The 9,096-nt window shown below is 34.6% G+C and overlaps 1 protein-coding gene across 1 annotated transcript in view; it reads left to right on the forward strand.

The window, feature by feature from the left end:
• LOC107587104 (WD40 repeat-containing protein SMU1-like) overlaps positions 1–9,096 on the forward strand; it is a 34,056-nt gene that overhangs the window by 20,029 nt on the left and 4,931 nt on the right. The window lies entirely within an intron of this gene.

Below are 9,096 nucleotides of genomic sequence, written 5' to 3' on the forward strand. Positions count from 1 at the left end.
CTGAAGAAAACAAATTATTGAAAACTGATGATTTCAAAAACCTGATGACAAAAACAAAATACAATTACTAAAACTTTAATTAAAATTAAAACAGAAAATATAAAAATCTAAATTAATTCAAAATAGTGATATATATTCTCTCAATGATATTAAAATAACCTGGGTACTATTCATTAGGTGAGATTTTTTTTAAATAAAATGTTATTATTATTATTATTACTATTTAAATTATTAATATTTTATATATATATATATATATATATATATATAATTTAAATCTAAAAAACTCAGCTAATGTACTCCTCCTAGCATTAATTTTTTTATTTTTTTATTTTTTTATTATATAATATTGTTTTAACTGTCACGTCATCGTTTGTTCTTCTTAAATTGCCTTAAACTCCAAAATAGACCATTTTAGAGTCTTTCACGTCATCTTTTATTCTAAAACAGACACACTCTCCTGAAACTCAGGAGTCAAAGCAATGAAAACTCAGTCTGCTCTCATAAAGAGAGATGCCTTGAAATTGCTATTGATCGTTTCCTGTGAGGCAGTGAGAACACTGGAATTTAACCCACTAAATGTCTGATCAGATGCAGTCGCTGTTTCGCTGAGAGAGAGCAACATTTCTGTTAAAATTCACTTCACATTGGCACACAAATCAGTCCATATCACATGGATAGATCAGAAGACATTGTGGGCTGGTCGTTACATATCGTGGAGTGAAATTAGGCCTTTAGGGACGAAACCAGAGGGTTTTACTGAAATCTAATTCTGTTTCTAATACTTCCAAAAGTAGTGGATAGTAATCAGCATCTTCCCTCAAAAGAGCCAAGAGCTTGGAAGATCACTTCAAAGAACAACGCATGAATTAAATACACATCAAGATCAAACCAAAGAGGAGGCAGAAGCCTGTAAAAACCTGTCTGGTTCAGGGCAGCAGACGTCTCTGAATCTCATGCTTTTTTTATTGCTCTCAGTGCGAGAGATCTTCTGAGATAGATTGGCTGGCCTTTAATATCAGCAACAATGTGTCCCAAAACTCCTTCCAGTCGCTTTAATTCTGTTTGTCATCTTTTTGTAGGCTTGTGGGAAATAGTCCCACTTCTCGGAGCAAAGCAAAGGGCAGTACAGGTGATAGACTAGACACAGACTGAAGTACTCAAAACATTTCAGGTAATGTGGCATTTGTTTTGGGGAAGACAGATGAAAAACACTCTAAATGGTCTCAAATGGAAAAGAAGGGAATATGAGGCAGATATTAGATTGTAGAGCAGAGCTGAGGTCTCACAGCTTTGTATAGCCTATACAATAAAAAATGGCTTGTTTACTTTCTTGTGGTAAAGCATTTCCTATTATAACAGGAAGTCAGGGTGGGACAAGTTTTTTTTTTTAAATAGCCAGTAGCCACATAAAACATTATTAGTGGTGTTTTTAAAACAGCAGCAATAGCTTTGTGATAAAAGTACCAAATCATTTTTCCTCCCATGTTTTCTTCTAAAGTAGTGTTGCAATTGTTAACTAAAACTTTAACAATCTGTTTCGTTATTTCAATCATTAATTGAAATAAAGTTGAAATAAAATATAAATATTACAAAATAAAATCTATAAATACTGTAAACAGAAGTACCAAGATTGCTAAAACTAAAAATGATATAAAATATTAATTAAAGCTAAATATAAAAACAAAAAAGATTAACCTTCTCTGTTAAAATGGCACATGCTGTCTTTTTTCTGTTAAATATTAATAAATTCTCTCAATTCAATATCACAGAACATCTGGTGGTCCTTATTTTATGTCATTGGCCCTAAAAAGTGTCTCTCACACCAAAGCCTAATTCATTTACTGAACTGTGATTTAACCCAGTCACTGTATGGACATCAAATGCTAAAATGAAGTTTATGGCAGTTTGCTTTACCCTTTATCGCAAAGTGAAGCTGAGATGCTAAGTATGGAGCACTGCCCTCTCAGGCGGAGATGTTCTGTATGTCCCATACACCATGAACTAATCTGTTTGAGTGGAGGACTGTTATTTTCTCTGTCAGGTGGAATCTATTCTGAGAAGTCGGGATGAATTTGTGCTACACAAAAAATGGAGCTGCGGAAACTGAGCTCTCGCCTATGAAGGTTCAAAAGAGTAGAAACAAATTATCTCCACACTGTGATTTCCTGAACATGCCAATTAAAGCATTGCTGGGTTTAGTTGAGCCAGTGGTTAGCACAGCACGACCAAACTTAAAATACTAAATTAATGAACATGAAAGGCCATGATTTGTCTTTGGTGGCACTTCAAAGAAGTTAGGATTAAAAAACACAAAAAAACAGATGGCATCAGAAGGGGAAACCGGGGCTAGTTGTCACTTTTCACACTTTTTAACAGCACTGAATATATCTTTGATTTGGTTTATTTTTGAAAGTCAGTTTCAAACCTTAAAGTGTTAAAAAAATATTTTCACAGTTGCTCCCCAAGAAAAAGATAAAGTTAATTGAACACAATAATGTAAGCTAAAGGCGGTGACAAAAATAGTTGCAATAAGTCACAAATGGAAACTGCATGCAAGTATGTATAATAGGCTTTTCTCAATTAAAAAATAAAAAAGCTTTTTTTTTTTTACCTTTTTAAAAATGAAATAGGGTGTCAAGCAACATTTCAAAATGTTGTTTGGGTAATTCTTAAATTCATGCAAAATATGCATTCAAAAACGAAATATATATGTTTAAAATGATATATCATTTGATGATATTGACATTTTAGTTTGAATTGAAAAATTATTGTAATTTAAAACCATTTTGAACTGAGTGTTTCAAAACAGCAAACAAAACCACCGTATTTTTGCTTTTTGACTCAAAACTTTATAGGTACTGAGACAAAGCCTGTGTGACAACTAGCTCTGGTCATTTGTATCATAGTACTTGATGAGATTATGATCTTTGTGATGATATACACCTCTTCTTGACTTGTAATAAAGAATAATTCCCTTATGTGACTTTTTTTTAAGTAAATTCAAAATGATTTATTAATATCACAAGTAACGCAGCCCATGATTGATACGTATATAAACCAGAAAATAATGAAATTTTATAGTGACAGCATTTTCAGCTCTAAAATAATGGGTTATCGACAGTACATGGCATGCTCTTGGAAATCCCATAATAATGGATGGATCTAGTTTCATTTATGTGTAAAATAAGTATCAGATTCTTTAGTGTAAGTAAACACCATTGCAGAGAGTAAATTATATTGGTTTCAATTGATTGGATCAACGGTTCTAGACTAATCCGGTGTGAAACAACCATGTAAATCAGAACTGTTGTGTCTGGAACATAGAAACATAATCTGTGAGCTCGTAAGTGCATGTTAGTGAGAAGGCACCAGAAAGCCATAGACTGATCGATACAGCTGCTCGCTGCACTGTAGCACAATGACAGCATGCCAATGTTTTGCTCATACACAAGAGTCAGCAGATGTTTTGAGAGATGAATGGTTATTTTCAATCACCTTTTTACTGGAATCAACAGCAGATTGTTTTGGGACCTGTCACAGATTTGATTGGATGGCCTGATTTTGAGCAGACGCTGGGCATGAACAAAGATACGGCCGCTCAGTTGGAGAGGAAATTAAATCTCAACGTTTTGGAGGAAGATTGATTTTCAGCTTCATCGTGTGCTTTTACTGAGAGCTGTATAATATCAAAGCAATAAAAAGGCAAATTCCTTTTTTATTTTCATGCAGAATAAGTCATGTAACATCCAGACCGTATAATTACCATAATTACTCAAAGAATTGCCCAAATCCTAAGGAGAGAGTGAGATTAATTTTGTATTTAAACCCAGCAAGTCATTTATGTTCTCATCAGGATATCAGCCATTAAAATGTAGCCTATTCATGCAGATACAGTTGGTCAATGATTATTCTCAAAACATGAATCACTTCAGATAGAATTTATGATACTGTGCTTCTAAAGCAAAAAGAACCCCTTTATAATCAGTGATATACAGACAGGCTGTCGGTAAAACAGTTACATACAAATACATGTATGTGATTATGGTCTGTGAGGCTGCATCTCGTCAGAATTTTGCAAGAGGAAATTTGATGGATTATATATGAATTTATATGATGTGAACTGTATGAAAACATATGATTTTTAGAAATACATATACTGTATGTTGAAAGAGATTTTGCATGAATTTATATAAATTAGCCACCAGTTCGCCATAAACTTAAAATTATAAAGAGCTTGTTTCTGCCATGGGATAATAAATAAATAAATAAGCAAGCAATAAAACATATTTGTTCTCACAATTTATACTTTTTTAGAATTAAAATTTATAGTTACAATTAAAATTGATATCCACTAGATTCCATATATAAATGTTTAAATAGTTACAAATTGGCATAAGATTGTGTTATAATTGTAAGATGTAACATCCAAGTAACGAGAAATTATGATGCAAACAATGCAAATGCAAGGTATGAAGTTGCAGATGAACACATCATGTACAGTATGTAATACATAGCAAAACATTACACTTTTGACCTGGTGCTCCACATTCACTTATTACATGCAAGAATCAGTGGCATTGTTGATGTAAATGTTTGTGTTCCACTCCACAGAAGGAAACAGCAAATAAAGGGGCCGTTCACTAAATAAGCACAACTTTTAAAGAAAGTGTATCGAGGCTTTGCATTTTTTTCAAGATGCAAAAAAAAAAACGTTAATGTTTTTCAAACTTGAGCACACAATTTCAGAATGTTGTGTCATGCGCAAGACACTGCGAAATACTTGAGACGCAAACACCTCCATCTAGTATGTTACCATAGAAAACCAATGGAAAACAGAGGAATGCAAAAAGCACGCGAGTAAATACAATTGTTATTTTCGTGCAAACTATTCCTTTAAATACTAGCCACTGCTCTTTGATTAGTCTGAAATTTAAGCATCCCTACTGAATGACTCTCAGCAGTATTGTGATGTGTCAGCCTTCCACTCCAGATTGGCTGCTGTGCTTTGTTTAGTGCCCCATTAGTAGGAGGCGTCCATTCCCACTGAGGTCTGAGGAAGATGGATTTAGTTATTATCGTCTTTCTGCTGGTGCGACGTGAAAGACTCAAGAAAATCAATAGGCTCTTTGCAGGCAACACCTCTGATGTATAATAAAACCAGAAGACATCAGCTAATTTATGGATCTTTAAAATGTGTTTCTTACAGTCTGCTGCTCTTAAGTAGCACATGTCAAAGCTTAAAACACACTTTCTCTCTCTCTCTCTCTCTTTTTCAGTAAGTTTTCGTATTCGGACTTTTAGAGTTTCTAAACGCTTGATGCATTTATGTTGGATATTAAATTTCCCATAATAATAACATAAATGGAATAAACAGTGCCTCACGGTACTGGCAATCAGGGTCTAACTCAATATCCATGGCAGAGGTGTAAGGGCTGCAGACATAATTGGTGGACAGATTCAATTACATGTAATCAAACCACTAGCACAGCCCTCAGTGGTGGTTGCACTGCAAAAAAAAGAGGATTGTTACTCACTTGTTACTTATTTTCTCATTTTGCAGTAAAATATCTAAACATTCATAAATCAAGGTACATTTAACTTGAGAAGCAAAATGAAATAAGATATGAAGTAATTTTCTTTAAAAATTATCAAAGTTTAGTGAATTTATGCTTAAAGGAATAGTTTACCCAGTAATGAAAATGTATTGAAAATGTTCTCATCCTCAGGCCATCCAAGATGTAGATGAGTTTGTTTCTTCATGGGAACAGATTTGGAGAAATATAGCATTACATCACTTGCTCATCAATGGATCCTCTGCAGTGAATGGGTGCCGTCAGAATGAAAGTCCAAACAGCTGATGAAAACTTGATTATTGTTTGATCACAATAATCAAGCAAAACAAGTAATCCACACGTACATCAAGTCCATCGATTAAAGTCTTGTGAATCAGAAGAGGAATATGCAAAGTGAAAACAGTGGCAGTGGATTTTGATGTGAGAGACAACAAGGGATGGACTTTTTCATTGGGGCAAGCATTATTATTAATTATTAGGCATTTCAACGGTTTAAAGTTAAAAAGCCTAAATTATGGATTTGTTCCTTACAAAGACAACTTTTCACTTTTCAACAAGATGTTAATTGTTCGCATTGCGTGGATTATTGTGATGTTTTTATCAGCTGTTTGGACTCTCATTCTGACGGCACCCATTCACTGCAGAGGAGGGTGAGCAAATGGTTTAATGCTACGTTTCTCCAAATCTGTTACGATGAAGAAGCAAACTCATCTACGTCTTGGATTGCTTGAGGGTAAGTACATTTTAAGCACATTTTCATTTTTGGGTGAATTATTCCTTTAAAACAAGAACAATATCTGTCAATGTGGTCAAAAAAATATTTGTTTTCCCTTTGAATTAAGTTTATTTTCCTAACCCCCTATTTCAGAAAACAAGAATTAATATGTTGAGTAATTTTCCTTCTCAAGTAGATGTATCTTGATTTATGAATATTAGGATATTTGTAAACAAGTCAAAAATACTGAATGATAAAATATTTTTTGCAGTCTGAAAATATTCAATCTATTGGCTGTTTATGAATGAATGAATAATGCATTTATATAGCACTTTATTGTGTATTGTTGTACACCCAAAGCGCTTTACAATCATGTGGGGGGGTCTCTCCTCAACCACCACCAGTGTGCAGCATCCACTTGGATGATGCGACGGCAGCCACAGGACAACAGCACCAGTGCGCTCACCACACACCAGCTACAGGTGGAGAGGAGAGAGAGTCATAGAGCCAATCAAGTGGTTGGTGATTATTAGGAGGCCATGATTGACAAAGGCCAGGGGGGCAATTTGGCCAGGACACCGGGGTTACACCCCTACTCTTTACGAGAAGTGCCATGGGATTTTTAATGACCACAGAGCGTCAGGACCTCGGTTTAACGTCTCATCCGAAAGACAATCTCTGACTTCTTGCTTATTGGCTGAGAAAAGTTATATCTGTGCCACTGTAATGCCCCACTGTGAAATCTGATATTTGTAAAAATCTGTGAGGTCAGTATATATATATATATATGCATATGTATGGAATACCTAATTATTTAGGACTTTGTTTATTAGTATTGAAATCACTGAAACCTTTAATCATTAAATGAGTAATTAATTATAATGCATAATACCTTAGAAGGTTTGTCAACCAGATTCAGAATCGATAATTCTATGGTATGAAGAGCATTTATCTTGTAAAGAGATCTTTTCAAGCATTAAACCTCCACAGTATGGTGCAGTAATATTATAAGTGCAGAGATCAGCGTGTGCAAAAAATGATCAAACATTCACAGACACTTTAGCTTCACATATGGCCTTCTTTTAAACAATAATAGCACTCGAGACAATGATCCTGATATAAGCAAAGTGTGTCAGCACTTTAGGCTTTTATGTAGGTGTATGACAAAATACTGCTTATAGTTGATCAACTCTCTCTCTCTTTCTTTGTGCAATAAGACAGCTGCTTTATCAAACGCTTACATACAAAATCCCATTCGAAATGATGTTCTAAATTAAGATGTTGACTAGATTTTTACATCTGCAACAAAAGTGATTATCCGTGCAGAAGACTGCAACGTAATGATAGAGTGTTGAGGAGTGTCGCAAGGTCATTTCTGTGTGGTTGCTAAGTTGTTCTGAGTGGTATTTAGCATGTTCATACTGATGTATGTTTAAAAAAAAAAAAGAGACAATTTTGCTCACTAAACACGGCTCTCAACTCAGTAGTCTATGATGTGTTTTATTATTTGCTGGCAAAAGTATTGGATTTCTTTTCTGCCATGGAATAAAAAAATAAAAAAGTAATTGTGACTACTTATCACACTTTTAATCTTGCAATTCTGAGTTTATATATACTTTTTTTTATAATATATACAATTATGAATTTTTTCTCAAAAGTTTGAGTTTATATCTCACAATTCAAATTTCAAAATTGTGAGATAAAAAGACCTTTCTTATTTCTTTATTTCTTGATGGAAACAAGTTTCCGTAGTTCAAACATTTCTAAGTACTAAATTAACATTTAATGTCGCTTTTTCTTTCAGATGAACCATGGAAATAATACACTTTGCCAACAGGCCTTAAATAATAGAGTCTATGTTCCCACATAGCTCTTTTCTCAGGATGTGAGTGGTGCGACTGTTACCAATGATGAACAGGCTCATAAGTCCAGAATAATATATTAGCTAGAAACAATACCTCTGGTGTTATAAAGTGTGTTGGTTCATAATAAAAACTGCCCGCTGTAGCACTCAATCTATTTGACACCTCATATTGACTAGTTCATAATAAGCTCAAAACAGGTATTGAGGCATTGTCCCTATTTTCAAAATGTCACAGCCCTGTTACTTTTAGTCCCGGTGTTTAATGGCAAGCATTGAAATTGTAATCACGAAAAGAACGAATGCACGCTCGGGTGCAAAGCACACAGGTCTGTTTTCTGTGGCAGGCCCAGATTTGGCACATTAATAAGGATGAAAAAGTAAGTGCTACTTCGTGGTGGGCAGCAGGTGGGCAGTTAGATTTGCAGCAGTGAGCTGCTTTTACTGGGCATTTAAATGCCCATGGCGTTGTGCCCTCATAAAAGACCAGCGTGTGAGGCTGATGCAGCAATAAACGCTTTAACCTTGAGAGACCTTCAGTCTCAGGGCGCGCTGGAATAAAAGCGTCTTTTTGGCGCCCCCTACAGACAGATGCGGAACTGCAGCTAATTACGTGAACAATCAGAAGCGATGCGTGGAGATGATGATAATAACCGGCCCTAGACAGAGCCTAGAATACAAGACATGCAATCACAGCAGGATTTTTCAAGTGCTTATGATCATTACAGCCCGTGTTCAGATAGAGGACACTTACTCCAGACTAATTTAGACGAGCTTGGGGGAAAATGGCATGGATTGGATAGATGAGACATCATCATAATAACCATTTAAACCTTAATGTAATAAATGAAAACGACAAACTGTATGTATATATATATATATATATATATATATATATATATATAAAAAGAAAAAAAATAAATAAATAAATAAAAAAATAATAG

Source organism: Sinocyclocheilus grahami, unplaced genomic scaffold (genome assembly GCF_001515645.1).
Source record: "Sinocyclocheilus grahami isolate Dianchi unplaced genomic scaffold, SAMN03320097.WGS_v1.1 scaffold89.1, whole genome shotgun sequence".
Taxonomy (NCBI): Eukaryota; Metazoa; Chordata; class Actinopteri; order Cypriniformes; family Cyprinidae; genus Sinocyclocheilus; species Sinocyclocheilus grahami.